The sequence below is a fragment of the Oncorhynchus gorbuscha genome, linkage group LG09, assembly GCF_021184085.1.
Source record: "Oncorhynchus gorbuscha isolate QuinsamMale2020 ecotype Even-year linkage group LG09, OgorEven_v1.0, whole genome shotgun sequence".
NCBI lineage: Eukaryota > Metazoa > Chordata > Actinopteri > Salmoniformes > Salmonidae > Oncorhynchus > Oncorhynchus gorbuscha.
Window position 1 is genome coordinate 52224731 of NC_060181.1, and position 17902 is coordinate 52242632.

Below are 17902 nucleotides of genomic sequence, written 5' to 3' on the forward strand. Positions count from 1 at the left end.
AATTCTTATTTACAATGATGGCCTACCAAAAGGCAAAAGGCCCCCTGCAGGGACAGGGGCTGGGATTCAAAATAAAAATAAATGAAATATAGGACAAAACACACATCACGACAACAGCGACAACACAACATAAAGAGAGACCTAAGACAACAACGTAGCATGGCAGCAACACATGACAACACAGCATGGTAGCAGCCCAAAACAGGGTACAAACATTAGTGGGCACAGACAACAGCACAAAGGGGAAGAAGGTAGAGATGACAATACATCACACAAACCAGACACAACTGTCAGTAAGAGTGTCCATGATTGGGTCTTTGAATGAAGAGATTGAGATAACTGTCCAGTTTGAGTGTTTGTTGCAGCTCGTTCCAGTCGCTAGCTGCAGCGAACTGAAAAGATGAGCGACCCACTGCTGTGTGTGCTTTGGGGACCTTTTAACAGAATGTGACTGGCAGAATGGGTGTTGTATGTGGAGGATGAGGGCTGCAGTAGGTATCTCAGATAGGGGGAGTGAGGCCTAAGAGGGTTTTATAAATTAGCATCAACCAGTGGGTCTTGCGACAATTGTACAGAGATTACCAGTTTACAGAAGAGTATAGAGTGCAGTGATATGTCCTATAAGGAGCATTGGTGGCAAAGCTGATGGCCGAATGGTAAAGGACATATAGCTGCTCGAAAGCACCCTTACCTGACAATCTATAAATGACGTCTCCATAATCTAGCATGGGTAGGATGGTCATCTGAATCATGGCTAGTTTGGCAGCTGGAGTGAAAGAAGAGCGATTACAATAGAGGAAACCAAGTCTAGATTCATTTTTAGCCTGCAGATATGATATGTGCTGAGAGCAGTACTGTGTACCATCTAGCCAAGTACTTGTATGAGGTGATCACCTCTTGCTCTAAACCCTCAGAGGAAGTAATCACACACGTGGGGAGAGGGGCATTCTTCTTATCAAACCACTTTTTTATTTACTTATAACCAGACTTGTCAGTTAACCTCTTCAACCTATGTGGGCGCTATGTTATTATTGGATAAAAAAACGTGCCCGTTTTAAGCGCAATATTTTGTCACGAAAAGATGCTCGACTATGCATATAATTAGCAGCTTTGGAAAGAAAACACTCTGACGTTTTCAAAACTGCAAAGATATTATCTGTGAGTGCCCCAGAACTGATGCTACAGGCGAAACCAAGATGAAACCTCAAACAGGAAATGAGCTGAATTTTTGAAGCTCTGTTTTACTATCGTCTCCTTATATGGCTGTGAATGTGCCGTGAATGAGCTTATGCTCTCTGCCGTTCTTCCAAGATGTCTGCAGCATTGTGACGTATTTGTAGGCATATCATTGGAAGATTGGCCATAAGAGACTACATTTGCCAGGTGTCCACCCGGTGTCCTTCGTCTAAATTGGTGCGCAATTGTCAGTGGCACTCATTTTACCATGCAATACAGAAGGAGAAGCACACTTCCAGGAACGATACATCATTGAAGAGATATGTAGACAAACACCTTGAGGATTGATTCTAAACAACGTTTGTCATGTTTCAGTCGATATTATGGAGTTATTTTGGAAAAAGTTTGGCGTTTAATAACTGAATTTTCTGTTTTTTTTGGTAGCCAAACATGACGCAGAAAACGGACCTGCATTTCTCCTGCACAAATAATCTTTCATGAAAACTGAACATTTGCAATCTAACTGAGAGTCTCCTCATTGAAAACATCCGAAGTTCTTCAAAGGTAAATGATTTATTAAATGTTTTTGCTGGTTTTTGTGAAAATGTTGCCTGGTGATGCTAACGCTAAATGCTAACGCTAAATGCTAACGCTAAATGCTAAATGCTAGTTTTGCTATGGTAGAGAAGCATATTTTTGAGATGACAGTGTTGTTAACAAAAGGCTAAGCATGAGAGCTAGCATATTGATTTAATTTCATTTGCGATTATCATGAATAGTTAAAGTTGCGTTATGGTAATGGGCTTGAGGCTGTAGTCATGATCCCGGATCTGGGTTGCCTCGATGCAAGAAGTTAAGAACAAATTCATATTTACAATGACAGCCTACATCGGCCAAAAACAGACAACGCTATGCCAATTGTGCACCGCACTATGGGACTCCCAATCATGACTGGTTGTGATACACACTGGATTTGAACCAGGGTTTCTGGTAGTGTCGCCTCTAACACTGAGATGCAGTGACTTAAACCGCTATGCCACCCAAGTCCAATTTAGACCTTTGTTTTGGATGTATGCAGAACAAGGTTAAGGTCAGAGAAAGCTTGATGAACACTAAGAAAGCTTTGCTGTAGAGCGTTTAACTTGTTATGGCCATGGTCCTTTTTTCTCCATCTCCGCTGTTACTCAGGCCCTGAAGCCAGGATATTCATATAATTGGTATCATTGGCAAGAAAACACTCTGAAGTTTTTACAAATGTCAATAACACAATAGATATGGTAGGAGAAATCCAAAGAAAAACCAACCTGAATTGTTTTTTTGAGAGCCCATGCTCTTCCAATGGAAGGTATAGTGAAAAAATTGAATCGAGCTCCCAGTATGCAATTTTTATGGCTTCCACTGGGCGTCAGTAGTCTTTGTCCAAGGTTTCAGGCTTGTTTCTTCCCAAACGAGGAAGAATTATGAGTTTTAGTACTTGGACTCAGAGTTGGAAATCAGTCTATGCGCACGCGATGAAGAGGATGCGCACCTGATAATATCGCTTTCCAAATGAACATACTTCATTCCGTATTACATTTTAGGGTGTCTGAGGATTACATAGAAACATACTTTTACTTGCGACTAGCAATTCCCGATCCGGGGGAGCGTAATCATAGCCTCAAACGAATAAGCATAACGCAGCGAAATATATACCCCTAGAAACTTTTCCTATTCATGAAAATCGCAAATGAAATATATTCAAACACAAGCTTAGCCTTTTGTTAATCACACTGTCATCTCAGATTTTCAAAATATGTGTTACAGCCAACACTAGACAAGCATTTGTGTAATTTTATCATGGCATAATGCTATGCTAGGCTCTGCTGGCAGCAGGCAACATTTTCACGAATATAAGAAAAGCAACCAAATTAAAATAATTTACCTTTGAAGAACTTCGGATGTTTTCACTCAGGAGACTCCCAGTTAGATAGCAAATGTTCCTTTTTTCCAAAAATAATATTTTTGTAGGCGACATAGCTCCCGTTTGTTCATGCTTGGCTGAGAAATCGACCGGAAAATGCTAGGATCAATCCTCAAGGTGTTTTTAACATATATATTTGATAATATATCCGTTGAGGCAATTGGTTTCTCATAAGAAGCGATTGGAAAAATGGCTACCTCAGTATTTTACGCAAGATTTTCTGCGGGAGACACCATTTGACCACTTGCTAAATATGGTCCCTTACGGCTATTCTTCAACGGAAATGCGTAAAAAGACGTCACAATGCTGTAGACACCTTGGGGAATACGTGTAAAACGTATAAAGAGTCATTGGCATGGGGCGGTTTCAAAAGGCTTCATGAGGCGGCACTTCCTGGTTTGATCTCTATCTGGGTTTCGCCTGTAACATCAGTTCTGTTGCACTCACAGCCAATATCTTTGCAGTGTTGGAAACGTCAGAGTGTTTTCTATCCAATGCTGTCAATTATATGCATAGTCGAGCATCTTCTCGTGACAAAATATCTTGTTTAAAACAGTGCCACCTAACACCAAGAGGTTAACAAAGTTAAGCGGCAGCTTAACTGAAATCGATGGTGCCAACTGAACATACTTTTTGGGATATGAAGACAGATTTTATCTAACAAAATGACAATACATGTTATAGCTGGGACCCTTTGGATGACAAATCAGAGGAAGATTTTCAAAAAGTAAGTGAATATTTAATTGCTATTTGTGAATATATGAAACCTGTGCCGGTGGAAAAATATTTTGATATAGGGCGCCGTCCCCAAACAATCGCATGGCATGCTTTCACTATAAAGCCTATTGTAAATAGGACATTGCAGTTAGATGAACAAGAATTTAAGCTTTACACCAATATAAGACACTTGTATGTACATAATTGTTTAATATCCATCATTTGTATGGTTATTTATTTTATTTGAATTGTTTGAATTGCACGCCCTCCCGTTTCACCGGAGGTTGTCCCACTAGCAGGACGCCTAGCCTAATTAGCACAAAATCCAGGGAGGGTCCAGCTGAGTATAAGTCTGTATCATCGGCATATAAATGGGTGAGAGAGCTTCCCACTGCCTGAGCTTTGTTGTTGATGTAAATTGAGAAGAGTGTGGGGCCTAGGATGGAGCCTTGGGGTACACCTTTGGTGACAGGCTGTGGCTGAGACAGCAGATGTTCTGACTTTATACACTACACTCTTTGAGAGAGGTAGTTAGCAAACCAGGCCAAAGACCCCTCAGAGACACTAATACTACTCATCCGGCACAAACAAATGGAATGGTCTACCGCATCAAAAGCTTTGGCCAAGTCAATAAAAATAGCAGCACAACATTGCTTAGAATCAAGGGCAATGGTGACATCTTTGAGGACCTTTAAGGTTGCAATGACATGAGCAGAAACCAGATTCCATACCAGAGAGAATACTATAGACATCAAGAAAGACAGTCAGTTGATTATTGACAAGTTTTTCCAACACTTTTGATAAACAGGGCAAAGAAGAAATAGGCCTATAAGAGTTAGGATAAGCTTGATCTCACCCTTTAAATAAAGTAAGAACAGTGGATGCCTTCCAATCAATGGGAACCTAACCAGAGAGTAGAGAGAGGCTTGGCGATTATAACGGCAGCAACCTTAAAGAAGAAAGGGACTAAACCATCTGACCCAGATGTTTTTTTAGGGTGAAGTTTAACCTCACTAGGGTATGTGGGACGCTAGTGCTAGCGTTGTCTAAAGCCATAACATAATTTTCTGTAATTTTCTGAGCTGTTTAAAGCACGGTCAACGTAGTGTATGTAAACTTCTGTCCCACTGGAATTGTGTTTTTTTTTTTTTTTTCCATCTTTATTTAACCAAGTAGGCTAGTTGAGAACAAGTTCTCATTTGCAACTGCGACCTGGCCAAGATAAACCATAGCAGTGTGAACAGACAACACAGAGTTACACATGGAGTAAACAATTAACAAGTCAATAACACAGTAGAAAAAAAATAGAAAAAAGGGGAGTCTATATAAAATGTGTGCATGAGGAGGTAGGCGAATAATTACAATATTGCAGATTAACACTGGAGTGATAAATGATCAGATGATCATGTACAGGTAGAGATATTGGTGTGCAAAAGAGCAGAAAAGTAAATAAATAAAAACTGTGGGGATGAGGTAGGTGAAAATGGGTGGGCTATTTACCAATAGACTATGTACAGCTGCAGCGATCGGTTAGCTGCTCAGATAGCTGATGTTTGAAGTTGGTGAGGGTGATAAAAGTCTCCAACTTCAGCAATTTTTGCAATTCATTCCAGTCACAGGCAGCAGTGTACTGGAACGAAAGGCGGCCGAATGAGGTGTTGGCTTTAGGGATGATCAGTGAGATACACCTGCTGGAGCACGTGCTACGGATGGGTGTTGCCATCGTGACCAGTGAACTGAGATAAGGCGGAGCTTTACCTAGCATGGCCTTGTAGATGACTTGGAGCCAGTGGGTCTGGCGACGAATATGTAGCGAGGGCCAGCCGACGAGAGCATACAAGTCGCAGTATAAGGTGCTTTAGTGACAAAACGGATGGTACTGTGATAAACTGCATCCAGTTTGCTGAGTTGAGTGTTGGAAGCAATTTTGTAGATGACATCGCCAAAGTCGAGGATCAGTAGGATAGTCAGTTTTACTAGGGTAAGCTTGACAGCGTGAGTGAAGGAGGCTTTGTTGCGGAATAGAAAGCCGACTCTTGATTTGATTTTCGATTGGAGATGTTTGATATGAGTCTGGAAGGAGAGTTTGCAGTCTAGCCAGACACCTAGGTACTTATAGGTGTCCACATATTCAAGGTCGGAACCATCCAGGGTGGTGATGCTAGTCGGTCATGCGGGTGCAGGCAGCGATCGGTTGAAAATCATGCATTTGGTTTTACTAGCGTTTAAGAGCAGTTGGAGGCCACGGAAGGAGTGTTGTATGGCATTGAAGCTCGTTTGGAGGTTAGATAGCACAGTTTCCAATGACGGGCAGAAAGTATATAGAATGGTGTCGTCTGCGTAGAGGTGGATCAGAGAATCGCCCACAGCAAGAGCAACATCATTGATATATACAGAGGAAAGAGTCGGCCCGAGAATTGAACCCTGTGGCACCCCCATAGAGACTGCCAGAGGACCGGACAACATGCCCTCCGATTTGACACACTGAACTCTGTCTGCAAAGTAATTGGTGAACCAGGCAAGGCAGTCATCCGAAAAACCGAGGCTACTGAGTCTGCCGATAAGAATATGGTGATTGACAGAGTCGAAAGCCTTGGCAAGGTCGATGAAGACGGCTGCACAGTACTGTCTTTTATCGATGGCGGTTATGATGTCGTTTAGTACCTTGAGTGTGGCTGAGGTGCACCCGTGACCGGCTCGGAAACCAGATTGCATAGCGGAGAAGGTACGGTGGGATTCGAGATGGTCAGTGACCTGTTTGTTGACTTGGCTTTCGAAGACCTTAGATAGTCAGGGCAGAATGGATATAGGTCTGTAACAGTTTGGGTCCAGGGTGTCTCCCCCTTTGAAGAGGGGGATGACTGCGGCAGCTTTCCAATCCTTGGGGATCTCAGATGATATGAAAGAGAGGTTGAACAGGCTGGTAATAGGGGTTGCGACAATGGCGGCGGATAGTTTCAGAATTAGAGGGTCCAGATTGTCAAGCCCAGCTGATTTATATGGGTCCAGGTTTTGCAGCTCTTTCAGAACATCTGCTATCTGGATTTGGGTAAAGGAGAACCTGGAGAGGCTTGGGCGAGGAGCTGCGGGGGGGGGGGGGGGAGCTGTTGGCCGAGGTAGGAGTAGCCAGGCGGAAGGCATGGCCAGCCGTTGAGAAATGCTTGTTGAAGTTTTCGATAATCATGGATTTATTGGTGGTGACTGTGTTCCCTAGCCTCAGTCCAGTGGGCAGCTGGGAGGAGGTGCTCTTGTTCTCCATGGACTTCACAGTGTCCCAGAACTTTTCGGAGTTGGAGCTACAGGATGCAAACTTCTGCCTGAAGAAGCTGGCCTTAGCTTTCCTGACTGACTGCGTGTATTGGTTCCTGACTTCCCTGAACAGTTGGGACTATTCAATGCTATTGCAGTCCGCCACAGGATGTTTTTGTGCTGGTCGAGGGCAGTCACGTCTGGAGTGAACCAAGGGCTGTATCTGTTCTTAGTTCTGCATTTTTTTAACGGAGCATGCTTATCTAAAATGGTGAGGAAGTTACTCTTAAAGAATGACCAGGCATCCTCAACTGACGGGATGAGGTCAATGTCCTTCCAGGATACCCGGGCCAGGTCGATTAGAAAGGCCTGCTCATAGAAGTGTTTTAGGGAGCGTTTGACAGTGATGAGGGGTGGTCGTTTGACTGCGGCACCGTAGCGGATACAGGCAATGAGGCAGTGATCGCTGAGATCCTGTTTGAAGACAGCGGATGTGTATTTGGAGGGCCAGTTGGTCAGGATGACGTCTATGAGGGTGCCCTTGCTTACAGAGTTAGGGTTGTACCTGGTGAGTTCCTTGATGATTTGTGTGAGATTGAGGGCATCTAGCTTAGATTGTAGGACTGCCGGGGTGTTAGGCATATCCCAGTTTAGGTCACCTAAAAGAACAAACTCTGAAGCTAGATGGGGGGCAATCAATTCACAAATGGTGTCCAGCGCACAGCTGGGAGCTGAGGGGGGTCGGTAGCAGGCGGCAACAGTGAGAGACGTATTTCTGGAGAGAGTAATTTTCAGAATTAGTAGTTCGAACTGTTTGGGTATGGACCTGGAAAGTATGACATTACTTTGCAGGCTATCTCTGCAGTAGACTGCAACTCCTCCCTCTTTGGAAGTTCTATCTTGACGGAAGATGTAATAGTTGGGTATGGAAATCTCTGAATTTTTGGTGGTCTTCCTGAGCCAGGATTCAGACACGGCAAGGACATCAGGGTTAGCAGAGTGTGCTAAAGCAGTGAGTAAAACAAACTTAGGGAGGAGGATTCTGATGTTGACATGCATGAAACCAAGGCTTTTTCGATCACAGAAGTCAACAAATGAGGGTGCCTGGGGACATGCAGGGCCTGGGTTTACCTCCACATCACCCGCGGAACAGAGAAGGAGTAGTATGAGGGTGCGGCTAAAGGCTATCAAAACTGGTCGCCTAGAGCGTTGGGGACAGAGAATAAGAGGAGCAGGTTTCTGGGCATGGTAGAATATATTCAGGGCATAATGCGCAGACAGGGGTATGGTGGGGTGCGGGTACAGCGGAGATAAGCCCAGGCACTGGGTGATGGTGAGGTCACCGCATATGTGGGAGGTGGAACAAAGGAGGTATCAGGGGTATGAGGAGTGGGACTAGGGGCTCCATTGTGAACTTAAACAATGATAACTAACCTGAGCAACAGTATACAAGGCATATTGACATTTGAGAGAGACATACAGCGAGACATACAGTAATCACAGGTGTTGAATTGGGAAAGCTAGCTAAAACAGTAGGTGAGACAACAGCTAATCAGCTAGCACAACAACAGCAGGGAAAATGGCGTTGACTAGGCAACGGGGCCGACAGATAAAACAAACAAGCAGAATGGAGTAACGTGATTAATGGACAGTCCAGCGTGCATCAGCTATGTAGCCAAGTGATCAGTGTCCAGGGGGCAGCGGTGGATGGGGAGCTGGACTGTCGAGTGTTATCCAGGTTAAAAAACTAACAATGACTAAATAGCTTGTAGCTAGTTAGCTGGTTAGCTTCTGGAGGTTCTTGAGTGTGTTCTAAAAATTAAAAATAATAGCGATTCCGTATCACATTGGGTGAGGCAGGTTTCCGGAAGATATAAACAAATTTTTAAAAATCGGGAAGAGATAGAAAGTACATATGGGCCACTGAGTGTTTGGGACACGGCGATGCAGACGGTTAGCAGGCCTGTGCTAACAAGCTATGGCCGAATTAGCAAGCAAGGAGATAGCGAGGGCTAGAGAGTAAGCCTTTGGGGGACGTCGCGATGGGGTGAGTCTGTTTATTCCTCTTCATGCGGTGACATCGATAGACCGGTCGTGGGTCCGGGTATTGTAGCCCAGGAGTATGCTACGGTGGCAGCACAGGGGCTCTGGCCGGGCTAACTTCAAGCTACGTGGGTGGAAACGCTAGCCAGGAGTAATCAACCAGGGTTGCGGTTTAGCTCGATAGCTAGTTGTGAAGATCCAGCTGAAAAAATGTTCCGTTTGTGTTGGGAATCCGGGGCTAAAAAAAGAAATAGGTCCGTTATGCTCTGGTTAGCGTCGCGTTGTTCGAACTGGCGAGAGCTTTCCGAGCTAAAGGTTAGCTGAAGACCGCTAGCATAGCTGGTGGTTAGCTGGCTAGCTTCAGTTGAGGGGTTCCGGTTCCGAAGTAAATATAAATACTTTAGGAAAAAGTAGCTACATTGGGTGAGGCGGGTTGCAGGAGAGTATTTGGAAGCTTAGGTTTAGCAAAATGTTTTTAAAGATATGCGAAGAAAAAAAAAAGTAAAACGAAAAAGAGACTATATATACAGAGAGACGATACGACAGGACGACTTACTGCTACGCCATCTTGGAAAAATAATGAGTGATACAATGAATTATAAGTGAAATAATCTGTCTGTAAACAATTGTTGGAAAAATTACTTGTGTAATGCTCCTGGGACATCAATGGATACATATTGTAACTATGCAATAGACTAGAAACTTGATTGATTTGTAATTCATATATACAGAAAAAATCTAACTCCCTTCATCTGCATTAATCTGAGGACACATTATATTATTTCAATGAGATACTTCATTTCAACCAGTGGATAATTTGAGAATTATTGAAATAAATTCATTATCCAGGTGTTATAAACACATAAATGCATTATAATTCTGATAATTGTAATATTATAATACAAGTTCAATCTGCACTTCATTCACATATGGTGTGCATTATAAAACAAGGAAGAGAGACGAGGTGGGGAGAGAGGTTTTAGAAGGCAGAAACAGAAAGAGGTTAGAACAGCATCTGATTCATGAATTACAGTGCTACCCTAATATTATCTCAGTTTATCACAATAACAATTGTGGTCTCCTAACCAGCCTTGGGCCGCCAGTTGCCCCGAAGGTTAACTTAAGAGTGGGTGAGATGGCGATGACGGGACTGGCTTCCTATCTCACATCAAAACATACATGTAGACAGACGAGTGACAGATGGATAGAGAGAGAGCATGACTAAGCTTTGTTTTTCTATTCAAACATGGTCAGTCATCTTAAATCAGGAGGTGAAATGCAAAACTGATCTTGGATCATTAACTCTGGGACTACTACATCTCTGTCTGTATTTCAATGTAAAGCTTCTCTTTAATAATACTTCCAGTTGACCCGACCAAGTGACATCTCACCTATGATCATGCTGTGCCCTCTGTGTCAGCCAGTTCAGATGCGGAAGGGGTTCACCAAAACAGCTGATATAACCTAGAGGGTTTAGGGAGACGAGGGATGAAGTGAAGAAGAGAGGCTGTTATTGTGTGTGTGTGGTCTCACCTGGTGTCCACACTAAGTGGCTACAGATTACTTTATGCTGAAAAACAGACACATGAGGACAAACAATAGAAGATATGTGACTCAGATGTATGTGACTCAGACACCTATCGGAGTGTACCTGAAACATTTAAATAGAGAGGGCTATGTGTCTCACCACTTGGTTATTGCAAGGCTAACCCCCAGGGAAATCAGGACTTGGCAACAACAGATCGTCCAGTGAAAATGGCTGTGTTTATTTGGTGTAAATCTGAAAATTAGCACCTGACATCTTTAAGGGTTTTTTAATTAATGGATTTGAGACAGGTTCCATGTACAACAAGACAGGCAGAGATGGGAGAAAAACAACACAGAACAGTTTAATTACCTCTGGTTATGAACACTTTGCCAGAAATAAAGCTTCCGCGGCCTGTTCCTCGGACTGTGAACATCTGGCAATATCTACATTTCGACCCCTTGGTCAGCTAGCTCTTGGAAAGTAAAGATAACAGCTTATTTTTATAGATAGGAAAACAATAACTGAGATGTGACCGTTCAATCTGAAGCAGCAGATGTCATTTTTAGAATACTTCAATACACGAGTCAAAATTCACCCAAGGCTGAAAAATGGCTTAAGAACTTTGGCTAAACTGGAACACTAGTGCGAGCCCATAGCAAATGGAATGGAATCAAATGTTCACAGAGCCTGTTTTGACTGAAGTGATGCTTAGAATTCCATTAAAAATGTATCTCTTTTTATTTTACCACTACAATCTGTTCGTCAGACGAAACTGGATAAAAACAACTTGTGTAGAAAATAAGGGGCGGCAGGGTAGCCTAGTGGTTATAGTGTTGGACTAGTGACCGAAAGGTTGCAAGTTCATATCCCCGAGCTTACAAGGTACAAATCTGTCGTTCTTCCCCTGAACAGGCAGTTAACCCATTTGTTCCTAGGCTGTAATTGAAAATAAGGATTTTATCTTAACTGACTTGCCTGTTACAGACCTATATCCATCCTGCCCTGCCTATCTAAGGTCTTCGAAAGCCAAGTCAACAAACAGGTCACTGACCATCTCGAATCCCACCGTACCTTCTCCGCTGTGCAATCTGGTTTCCGAGCCGGTCACGGGTGCACCTCAGCCACACTCAGGGTACTAAACGATATCATAACCGCCATCGATAAAAGACAGTACTGTGCAGCCGTCTTCATCGACCTTGCCAAGGCTTTCGACTCTGTCAATCACCATATTCTTATCGGCAGACTCAACAGCCTCGGTTTTTCGGATGACTGCCTTGCCTGGTTCACCAATTACTTTGCAGACAGAGTTCAGTGTGTCAAATCGGAGGGCATGCTGTCCGGTCCTCTGGCAGTCTCTATGGGGGTGCCACAGGGTTCAATTCTCGGGCCGACTCTTTTCTCTGTGTATATCAATGATGTTGCTCTTGCTGCGGGCGATTCCCTGATCCACCTCTACGCAGACGACACCATTCTATATACTTTCGGCCCGTCATTGGACACTGTGCTATCTAACCTCCAAATGAGCTTCAATGCCATACAGCACTCCTTCCGTGGCCTCCAACTGCTCTTAAACGCGAGTAAAACCAAATGCATGCTTTTCAACCGATCGCTGCCTGCACCCGCATGACCGACTAGCATCACCACCCTGGATGGTTCCGACCTTGAATATGTGGACATCTATAAGTACCTAGGTGTCTGGCTAGACTGCAAACTCTCCTTCCAGACCCACATCAAACATCTCCAATCGAAAATCAAATCAAGAGTCGGCTTTCTATTCCGCAACAAAGCCTCCTTCACTCACGCTGCCAAGCTTACCCTAGTAAAACTGACTATCCTACCGATCCTCGACTTCGGCGATGTCATCTACAAAATGGCTTCCAACACTCTACTCAGCAAACTGGATGCAGTCTATCACAGTGCCATCCGTTTTGTCACTAAAGCACCTTATACCACCCACCACTGCGACTTGTATGCTCTAGTCGGCTGGCCCTCACTACATATTCGTCGCCAGACCCACTGGCTCCAGGTCATCTACAAGTCCATGCTAGGTAAAGCTCCGCCTTATCTCAGTTCACTGGTCACGATGGCAACACCCATCCGTAGCACGCGCTCCAGCAGGTGTATCTCACTGATCATCCCTAAAGCCAACACATCATTTGGCCGCCTTTCGTTCCAGTACTCTGCTGCCTGTGACTGGAACGAATTGCAAAAATCGCTGAAGTTGGAGACTTTTATCTCCCTCACCAACTTCAAACATCAGCTATCCGAGCAGCTAACCGATCGCTGCAGCTGTACATAGTCTATAGGAAAATAGCCCACCCATTTTCACCTACCTCATTCCCATACTGTTTTCTATACTGTTTTTATTTATTTATTTTTCTGCTCTTTTGCACACCAATATCTCTACCTGTACATGACCATCTGATCATTTATCACTCCAGTGTTAATCTGCAAAACTGTATTATTCGCCTACCTCCTCATGCCTTTTGCACACATTGTATATAGACTGCCCATTTTTTTTCTTTTTTTTTTTCTACTGTGTTATTGACTTGTTAATTGTTTATTCCATGTGTAACTCTGTGTTGTCTGTTCACACTGCTATGCTTTATCTTGGCCAGGTCGCAGTTGCAAATGAGAACTTGTTCTCAACTAGCCTACCTGGTTAAATAAAGGTGAAATAAAAAAATAAAAATAAAAATAGTTAAATGAAGGTAAAATCAACACCTTGATGCTGTCAACTGTGCTTATGTCTGCATAATGAAAAAGTAGGGAAAAAATCAAAACTTCTGACTATTTCTGGTCTAGCAATCAATGACAAACGAGCTCTCTGCCCAAACTTACATCATAATTACAAAGATGAGGTTATCCTGATTACTGAGTTATCCTGGCACTGAGTTTGAAGGTAGGCCTTCAAATACACTCACATGTACACCTCCATTTGACTCAAATGATGTCTGAAGCTTCTAAAGCCATTACATGATTTTCTGGAATTTTCCAAGCTGTTTAAATGCACAGTCTACTTAGCGTATGTAAACTTCTGTCCCACTGGAATTGTGAAATAATCTGTCGGTAAACAATTGTTGGAAAAATGACTTGTGACATGCACAAAGTAGATGTCCTAACCGACTTGCCATAACTATAGTTTGTTAAAAATACATTTGTGTGGTGGTTGAAAATGTGTTTTAATAACTCCAATTTAAGTTTATGTAAACTTCCGACTTCAACTGTATTCTTGTGAAATGCCTTGGTTCGCCGAGTTCCAAAAAGTCTTCTACTTTTGTTCTTCTCTGTAGTTGTCCGGTATCCGGTGATTTTTTTCGTGTAGTCCTGAACAGACCTGCAGAGTTTACTTTCCATCCATTCGCTCTTAAAGATGATTCTTTGAAGATAGGCTAGCCTGCCATGTCACATTGCCAGTGGAATGATGAGAGCAGAGTATCATAATGGTCCTACTTAAATTAGTCTCCAAAATACTTTACTTGGGACAGCTAATCAACAATACCAATGATTGTTCGGGAAGTGAGGTTATCGCCTCTACCTCGTGTTGAGATTCACAGTTCAAACCACTTTAAACTTGTTGCTTGACGCTTTTCTGGTCTGGTATGTTCAGTTCTTTACTTATCATTTATAGAGTTTGTTCAAAAGGGACGGCTCCATCAGGCTGACACCCTCTCTGACCTCACTCGGGGGCATCACTTGTCACTTGTACAAAGTTGTGTAAAACAATTATCACTTTTAGTTTCTATGCAGTGGTAACACTTTCCAATTTTCTTTATAACATTTTTAATGACATGACAGTAGTCACGACTTCCGTCAAAGTTGGTGCCTCTCCTTGTTCGTACGGTGGTCGACATCAGGGATCTATGTTTCATTGTCCAATTGTGTTGTCTTTATTGTACACAGCTGGTTTCCATTCCATTATTATTTATTCCCTATTTAACCCTCTGGTTCCCACATGGTTTTGTGCGTGTTTGTTCTGTGTTTAGCAGTCGCTACTATTTTGTGAGCTGGATTGTTTTCCCTGCGTGGAATTTATTGAGTAAAAGTCTGTTATTACTCATCCTCTGTGTCCTGCGCCTGACTCCGTCCCACCTGCTGCACATTCTATGTTATAAATATTGATCCAGTGATTGTTTTTGAACGGGTTCAATTTTCAGATGGAAAAATGTATGTTGAGACAAAGCACATTCCTTTGGTGGATTTGGAGAGGGAGAACTGAATCTTCTGCCCTTGATTTACAACAGGACGTGAGTTGTTAATCCCCACTAGTTCTTTCCTTCCCTCCTCTGGGGGTGAGAGGGGGTCTGATTGAAATTATTTATTGCAAACCTGATCTGACCTAGTTACTTTCTCATGGACAGTCATGACAATGTCTATTTGCATGAATACACAGACAGTATATAAGTCTGTTTCTATTGTGTCCCAAATGTCTCATTTTGCTTCACAAATCACATTCATTTACACAGGGAAGGCCCGACATAAGCAACTTTCAGTTGGGGTCTTAACTTACTATTGAGTGTAAGAATAGTTGAACACACAAGGTGGAAATTCGAAATTTGGTTGTGAATCAGCAGTTTTTCTCTTGATGTGTCAGTCACTGACCATCAGACAATTAGTCGTGTCAGCAGACAATTTTTAGATTGGTAGTTAGTGTAGCCTGCTAACTAAACTTGTAGTAATCATGGCCAAATATCGACCGGGCACTCAGGGCACATGCCTAGGGGCCCTGACCTCCAGTGGACCCCCCATTGATTTTGTTAGTCATTCTCACTTAGATTTATATTAATGTGGCATATCATAGCAAAAAGTGTAGAATTTCAGGAAATTAGCTTTCAAACTGCTCATTTGTTGTCTTTTCTCCATGGTAAAATGAGTAGAATAGCATGACATTTGTTATAAAATTGCTAAACTGTTCTCTCCTCCCCGTGGCAACATGTGTAGAATTGCAGGTAATGAACTTTAAAACTTTGGGGGGGGGGGTATTTTACAGTGCAGCTACACAAGACCAACTTAGCCTATCCATGTCCAGTGTAGGCCTTAGTCTAAAGACTACAGTGTTGTTTTTTGGAATGTACAGTACTGTATATGGGTCAATGTGTTCATCCCTGGTCACCAGGTGTCAGAGGAATAGGGGGGATCACACAATCTTAATGACCTCAACCAGCGTCTGCAGTCACTCTGGAATCACCTGCTGTTCATCCCAGGAAAGCTAATTAAATGTGGAATCCAATTATGGGAATGGTAATGACATTTCCAAATGGGGAAACTCGTAATCTATTCATTGAGGTGTTTAATTACAAGCGGGTGTGTGAATTCGTGATACGTTGCACCACTGGATTTAGCGGATCAAGGGAAGGGTGGGTGTTTGTGTGTGTGAGAGATAGAGAGAAGTTATGGGCCTCCCGAGTGGTGCAGTGGTGTAAGGCTCTGCATTGCAGTGCTAGCTGTGTCACTAGAGATCCTGGTTCGTGTCCAGGCTCTGCTGCGACCGGGAGACGCATGGGGCGTCGTCCGAGTTGGGGGAGAGATTTGCCGTCAGGGATGTTCTTGTCCCATTGTGCTCTAGTAACTCCTATGGCGGGCCAGGCGCAATGCATACGGACACCAGGTGCACAGTGTTTCCTCTGACACATTGTGTTAAGAAGCAGTGTGGCTTGGCTGGTTTGTGTTCCGGAGGACCAAAGGCTCTTGACCTTTACCTCTCCCGAGTCCGTACAGAGTTGAAGCGATGGGACAAGACTCTAAGTACCAATTGGATACCATGAAATTGGGGAGAAAAAGGGGTAAAAAAAAAAGAGAGAAGTTTAAATTCTAACTTGGGCCTTTGTGGACATTTTCTCAGGTTGCCTTCAGACGAGTCCTATGACACTTGTGGGGGTTGTAGAGAAAAACGGAGAACATCGTGTTCGTGAGAGTCTTCCCTTTTCCACCCCTTTCCAAAACCATTCGGACGCTACAGACATTTTTGTGAGAATATTTTCGGGATGTGTCATGGTCTGACAAACATCGTTGTAGCTCGGCCACCTTCCACCGTGTCATGGTCTGTCAAACACAGCTGTAGCTTGGCCTCCTTCCACCGCAGATGCGGAAGGCCGTCATAGGCAGATCTCTAGCTTAAACTGACAGATTTGGATGGGATTCTTTTATTAGGTTACTTAGATTGATGCACGGTTGTGTCAATAGACTTAAGGATGAACCTGTTTTCACATTTATCGATTCCCTGAGACAGTTTTTGGGTCCATATCTCGCAAGTTAAGGTATCTAAATGTACCGTTTAAGAACACTCTAAACCAAGTTGAAGTATTACCGTAATCAAAGTGTAAAAACATGAATCTCCTCTTTGTTGATCAACAAAAAACATTCGTATCCTCTCTGTTGTCTTGAAAATGAACATTTAACCCACCAACTCAACACCAACGGTAGAGTGCTGACGTCAATCCCTATGGCTTGAAGGTAATGATTAATTTAGAGACAAACGAGAAGCTGAGTAAGTGGAGGAGGTATGTAAGGAGGAGAGTGGCTGAAGGGGATGAGAGGTGGTGGTTCCCTGAACTCTGTAGGCAGAATTGGCGGTGACTAGAGGGAGAGGGAGCTTACCAGGGTCGGGACTAATCAGTTGTTACATTTCCCATTGTTTTTTATTCCTTGCCCCATTAGAGCTCTAGTGCATTTGGTTCCTTTGATCAGAGCATTAGGGCTGTCAGGGTCCGAGACACCACACATGTAGGCCTGCTAATACAGGATGTCCGGAGGGACAAACTGAGCAGAGCCTTGTTTCCCAGAGCCTTCGTAGCGTATCATCGTTAGAACATTTTTACATTGTAACTTTAGTAGCCAAGGTGTTTCCTAGAGCCTTTGTTAGTAACGAGGCTGTTAAAAACCTTTGCGCATCTACACGTGATCCAGACAACTCATAGAGCAACCAAACTGAAACATTAGGCTTCTTTTCTGCCGAACATCACAAGACAACATTCTTAAACAACGTATAAGTGTTTTGTGTGAATGGGCATGATCATACGATGACAAATATTTAATTTGGATAATGTATAGGATATTTGAAATATGTAACATTTTATCAAGATTAGTTGTATCCAAAGCTGAATCGCATCTGCTACAAATTGGAAACACCTGGAACACCAAGCCATTGTCAGAGGTCAGTGGAACAACAATAATACAGCATGGCTGCTATTCAGCCGATTGTTGCTCTCCAACATTGGTTGGTGTATATA